A 6,602-nucleotide genomic window follows, 5' to 3' on the forward strand; every position below is an offset into this window, starting at 1 on the left:
TATTACTAATAGGAAACGACATCCCTACCTTGCAACAAGTTAAAACTTGGTTAGGGAATTGCTTTTCTATGAAAGATCTGGGTGAAGCAGCCTATATATTAGATCACAGAAACTGCTTGGCCTAAGCCAGAGTACATACATAGATAAAGTGTTAAGACGCTTTAATATGCATGATTCCAAGAAAAGATTCATTCCTATGCAACATGGCCTATGTCTTTCAAAGACACAGTCTCCTTCATCTAAGGAAGAAAGGGACCGCATGAGTAAGATCCCTTATGCATCGGCAATAGGATCTATCATGTATGCCATGATATGTACTCGACCAGATGTTTCATATGCCTTAAGCGCAACAAGCCGTTATCAGTCTGATCCTGGTGAGGCTCATTGGGTGGCTGTCAAGAACATCCTTAAATACTTAAGGAGGACTAAAGACTTATTCCTAATATATGGAGGCCAAGAAGAGCTAAATGTAATTGGTTACACTGATGCTAGCTTCCAAACAGATAGGGATGACTTTAGGTCGCAATCAGGCTATGTGTTTTGCATAAATGGTGGCGCTGTGAGCTGGAAGAGTTCAAAGCAAGATACAGTTGCTGATTCTACAACCGAAGCTGAGTACATTGCTGCATCAAATGCAACAAAGGAAGCTGTTTGGATAAAGAAGTTCATTACTGAACTTGGCATATTCCCTAGCATTGTGGATCACATTGAATTATTTTGTGACAACAATGGTGCAATCGCACAAGCTAAGGAACCTAGATCTCACCAAAAGTCCAAACACATACTCAGGCGCTATCATCTTATTCGAGAAATAATTGATAGAGGAGATGTGAAGATATGCAGAGTACCAACACTTGACAATGCTGCTGATCCACTTACAAAGCCTCTTGCTCAGCCGAAGCATGAGGGCCACACTAGGGGCATAGGTATTAGGAGTATGCCTGATTGGCTCTAGTGCTAGTGGGAGATTGTTGGTGTAAGCCATAGAGGCCAATTATTTATAATTGCATGATACTTGTATTGAATAATTTACTTATTAAATAAAGGCTTTTCTTTATTATGTTTATGTGTAAAATAATAATAGAGTCCCTAGAATAGTAAGTTCATTGAATGGAACGTTAAGTGTGACTTAATCGTGAGAATCCATTACACATGAGAACACTATTCTTAAAACATCCGTAGTCGAGCTTTACTGTGAATTGGGATAACATCAAAACATAGAGACTATTATGTTGGTAGACTGATGATCACATCTCACGGATCATAGATAAAGAGTTATTAAGTCTTCACATAGATATAAATATTAAGAGTAATATTTATATCGGATTGACCCACCATGAGAATACTACATAGTATGTTATGAAATGTCATAAGATATTCTCATAGTGATAAGTGGTGTATTCCACCCTTCGACCTGAAACCACTATGTTCCCCAGATGTAGGAGTGTAGTACTTTGTCGCCATTCAAAGTTATCCGTAACAGGATGACTATAAAGTTGGTTGCTGGGTATTCAACGAATCATGCTAAGGGACATGAGTGACCTAGATGGAATTTACCCCTCCTACATAACAGGAGATATGTCTATGGGCCCAATATTGAACTTAACAAGGGTGACGTACTATGCCTTGTGTTCAATATAGACATAAGGGTAAAAGGGTAATTATACACATGAGTTTTATCACGGAAAGGTTTGTCAGATCACGTGACATTCTTGTGACTTGGGTAGCAGTGATGTGTTGCTAGATACTGCTCACTGTTTATAATATTAAGATTAATATCATTGCCAACGTCATAAGAACCTACAGGGTCACACACATAAGGACAGTCGATATGGAAGAAATAAGTAAGACTTAATTTGAGGGTGCGATTAGTGAAAAACAGTTTTGGGCTTAAGAAGACCAAACACAGTTTGACCCAACTGACCACACAAGAAACTCTATAAATAGAAGCTTGTGTAGTTCAGTTTGTTTTTGCTTTTTCACAATTCGTTTTCAGAGAAACCCTAAAACTCTTAAACCCTAACCGCACTTCCTAAGCCTTCATCTTGTAGCAGCTAGCACTGAAAGTTGAAGACCTGTTCGTGTGGACTAGCTAGAGGTGCTTCCGTCGTGTGGTGATTGTGATCAATAAGAGAAGCAAAGAGTTTGCTGTTTTAGTTCTACAAAGGTATAACGTTTAACCCTGATCATGCCCATTCGCAAGGATTCAGTGAAGGAAATTTTAATTCCGCTGCGTTTTAATCTCTTTTATACACGCTATTTTCCTTCACTAAGGAAGCGCTTGGTGATCAGGATGGTCAGGCAGAGGCGCCTTACCCCTTGGTGGAGGCTCAGGTTAGGCCTACTATTCGACCGGTTATTAGCAAGCGCACAAATTCCTGCTCACCGGAGGCGAGACGATCCATTATTTCAGGGCCTTGGAGCTTAGAATGGCTGCAGGATCAGAATCACGGGGATGCGGGAGTGATCTTTTCAGCTAGTAAGAGGAGCAGAAAGGTGTTTCACCAAGGATCGAAACTTAATATGATCAGGGAGCAGGATTCGAAGAGAAAGAAAGCAAGAGGGATGCTTCGTCATCCTCTCCATAGCATTAAAAATGTGGCTAGGATGTCAAGCAAAGATCGTTGTGAGGTGTTAAAGGCTTTAAAGAAGAGCGTTCGTCGGCGAAGGGGCGGGGACGGGGTTAATCCATCTTGCTCTATGAGTTGTCAAGTCTCGTCAGGAGATTTATCCTCGTCGGGTTCTGCCAATAACGATTGGATGAATTGGGTGGCGGTTCAAGGCAATGACAAAATGGCGGTGGATGATGTGTTGGGGATCGGGAAAGCTATCGGGGTCAAGTTTAAGGGAGACAGTGTGAACATGTTCAATATTCTTTCAAGGGCGAGCAAAGGAAAGAAGTAGTTTACAGGGCAGTTGTTTGGGGCAGGGGGGACCCGGAGGGACAACGAGTGCTAGTGTTGTGGTTTTTGGCTGTGGGGGGGGGGGGGGGGATATGTGTTTTTTATGAAGATTATTTCTTGGAATATTAGAGGGCTGGGAGGCCCTGAAAAGAGGAAGGAAGTGCGTAAGATGGTGGGGGATCTGAAACCCTTTATTTTTTGTATCCAGGAGACGAAATTGCAAATTCTCGATGAATTTCTTTGTAAAATTCTCCGGGGCAGCTCTCCACACGAGTTCTCTTATCGCCCATCGCTTGGGGCGTCAGGAGGGCTTTTGACTCTGTGGGACACTTCTGAGGTGGAGGTTTAGTCGACTGAAAGTCGTGGGCATGTTTTGTGGTGTCATGGTCGGTTTCTTAGGACAGGGGATGAGTTTCATGTGGCAAATGTCTATGCGCCTTGCGACGACGGGGCTAAGCAAGGGCTATGGGATTATTTTTCGGTGCGGCTTGATTCATTGGTAGAAAAGAAGGTGTGTGTGTGGGGATTTTAACTCTGCCAAGCACATTGATGAAAGACGGTCGGTTAGGGACGGGCATCGATCCTTGGATCATATCCCTTTTAATCGATTTATTGAAGATAATTCTCTGATTGATCTTCCCTTAATTGGACGTAAGTTTACTTGGTTCAAAGGGGACAGTGTTTCGATGAGCCGTCTTGATAGGTTCCTTTTATCTGAGGAGTGGTGCTTGTCTTGGCCCAATTGCAAACAAGTAGCTAAGTTACGGGGGTTGTCTGACCATTGCCCTCTGGTCTTGTCTGCGAACGAGGAAGATTTGGGACCTCTTCCGTCGAGGATGCTTAAGTGTTGGAAGGATATTCCCGGTTACAATGCGTTTGTCCGAGAAAAGTGGAATTCGTTTCAGGTTGATGGTCGGGGTATTTATGTGCTCAAGGAAAAACTCAAGATGATCAAGGTGGCTCTGAGAGATTGGCACTTGGCTCATGCTCAAAATATTCCTAGTCGCATTGATTCTTTGAAGTTTAGGTTGTCTGCTCTTGATGGGAAGGGGGAGGAAGATGATCTTTCTGAGGCGGAGTTAACCGAGCTTCATGGGGTTTCGTATGATATCCATTCGCTATCTAAGCTACATGCAAGCATCAGTTGGAAACAATCTCGGGCGTTGTGCCTCAAGGAAGGGGACGTTAACTCTAAGTACTTTCATTCGATTTTGGCGAGTCGCCGTCGCAGGAATGCTATATCCGTTATTCAGGTTGATGGTGTTACGTTGGAGGGGGTGATTCCGATTAGGCAGGCGGTGTTTTCGCATTTTGAGTCTCACTTTAAGGCACCTAATGTGGAGAGGCCGGGGGTTGAAGACCTTCAATTTAAGCGGTTGAATCAGGTGGAGGTTGGAGGTTTAATCAAACCCTTTACGGAGGCTGAGGTGAAACAAGCTGTGTGAGATTGTGACAGTTATAAAAGTCCGGGTCCCGACGGAATTAATTTTGGTTTTATCAAAGATTTATGGGTCGAGATGAGAGGTGACGTTATGCGTTTCCTTTTTGACTTTCATCGGAACGGCAGGTTGACTAAAGGTATTAATGCTACGTTCATTGCTTTGATCCCCAAAACGGATAATCCTCAACGGTTGAACGACTTTCGGCCTATTTCGCTTGTGGGAAGCCTATATAAAATTCTGGCGAAGGTTTTAGCTAATAGGTTGCGACAAGTGATTGGCAGTGTAATATCTGAGTCCCAGACTGCGTTTGTGAAGAATAGGCAAATTCTTGATGGTATTCTAATTACAAACGAGATAGTGGATGAGGCGCGTAAGTCTAAAAAGGATCTTATGTTATTTAAGGTAGATTTTGAGAAAGCTTATGATTCGGTGGATTGGGGGTATCTTGATGACGTTATGGGGAGAATGTTGTTTCCAACTTTGTGGAGAAAGTGGATTAGAGAATGTGTTTGCACGGCTACAACTTCTGTGTTAGTTAATGGTAGTCCGACTGATGAATTTCCTCTTCGGCGAGGTCTTCGGCAAGGTGACCCGCTTTCAACTTTCCTTTTTCTTTTGGCGGCTGAGGGTCTCAGTGTGGTTATGGAAGCGATGGTAGCGCGTAATTTGTTTACGGGATATAGTATTGGTGGTAAGGAGTCAATCAGGGTGTCACATCTTCAGTTCGCTGATGATACTCTCATGTTGGGGGTTAAAAGTTGGGCAAATGTTCGAGCTCTTCGGGCTGTTTTAGTGATGTTTGAGACTATGTCGGGGTTGAAGGTAAATTTTAATAAGAGCTTATTGGTTGGCGTTAATATTCCAGATTCCTGGTTAGGCGAAGCTGCGTCTGTCTTGTGTTGTAAAGTGGGAAAGATTCTTTTCCTTTACTTGGGTCTTCAAATTGGGGGTGATCTGCGGCGCTTGGTGTTTTGGGAATCGGTGTTGTCTCGTATAAAGAATAGATTGTCTGGGTGGAAAAGTCGCTTCTTGTCGTTTGGTGGTCGTCTGGTTTTGTTAAAGTCTGTCTTGACTTCTTTACCTGTCTATGCTCTTTCTTTCTTTCTTTCTTTCTTCAAGGTTCCCTCAGGTATCATTTCCTCTATTGAATCTCTTTTTATTAAATTTTTTTTGGGGGGGGGGGGGGTGTGAGGATTCTAGGAAAATCTCTTGGGTTAGTTGGAAAGACATTTGTTCGCGTAAGGAGTTTGGAGGTTTGGGGGTTAGACGGTTGCGTGAATTCAACCTGGCGTTGTTGGGTAAGTGGTGTTGGAAGATGCTGGTGGACAGAGAGGGCATGTGGTTTAGAGTTTTGGCAGCTCGGTATGGGGTTGAGGATGGTAGACTTTGCGAGGGAGGTCAACGAGGCTCGGTGTGGTGGAGGGAGATAGTGCGTATTAGAGAGGGTGAGGGTGAGTTAGGTGGTAGGTGGTTTGGGGAGCATGTTATGAGGAGGGTAGGGGATGGTTTAAATACTCTTTTTTGGACCGATCCTTGGTTGGATGAGATCTCGTTGAGGGAGCGGTTTGGTCGCCTTTTTACGTTGGCTAAGACCAAATCGCGCTCGGTCGCAGAGATGTTTGCTTTAGGGTGGGGGGCAGATGAAGAGGCGTGGGTGTGGCGGAGGCGGTTGAGGGCGTGGGAGGAGGAGTTGTTGAGGGAGTGTCAGTTTTTACTTCTTGACATTTCTTTGCTGGATCAGACTTTGGACAGGTGGCAGTGGCACCCAGATCCTGATGCAGGGTATACGATTACTGGAGGTTATCAGATTCTGACTCATCAGGCTTATGTTGCTTTACATGATGCGGAAAACCTTATTTGACACCCTCAGGTTCCGTTGAAGGTTTCCATCTTTGCGTGGAGCTTATTGCGGGATAGGTTGCCCACGAGAGCCAATCTGGTCACTCGTGGAGTTTTGTCTTCTACCGTTGATTCTTGTGTGTTTGGTTGTGGTGTGGCTGAGTCGGCCCATCATTTATTTTTATCTTGTAGCATTGCTGGCTCTCTTTGGGATTTAGTTCGTGCGTGGGTTGGCATTCCTCCGATGGATTTTACTACTTTGCGTGATCATTTTGTCCAGTTTACAGCTTCCGCAGGTGTATCTCGAGCGCGACGGTCTTTTCTATAGCTTCTTTGGCTAGTTTGTGTTTGGGTGATATGGACAGAGAGAAATCATCGTTTGTTCAAAGGCTCAACGGGCACACCTCATCTTTTGTTG

Source organism: Trifolium pratense, linkage group LG2 (genome assembly GCF_020283565.1).
Source record: "Trifolium pratense cultivar HEN17-A07 linkage group LG2, ARS_RC_1.1, whole genome shotgun sequence".
NCBI classification, from domain to species: domain Eukaryota; kingdom Viridiplantae; phylum Streptophyta; class Magnoliopsida; order Fabales; family Fabaceae; genus Trifolium; species Trifolium pratense.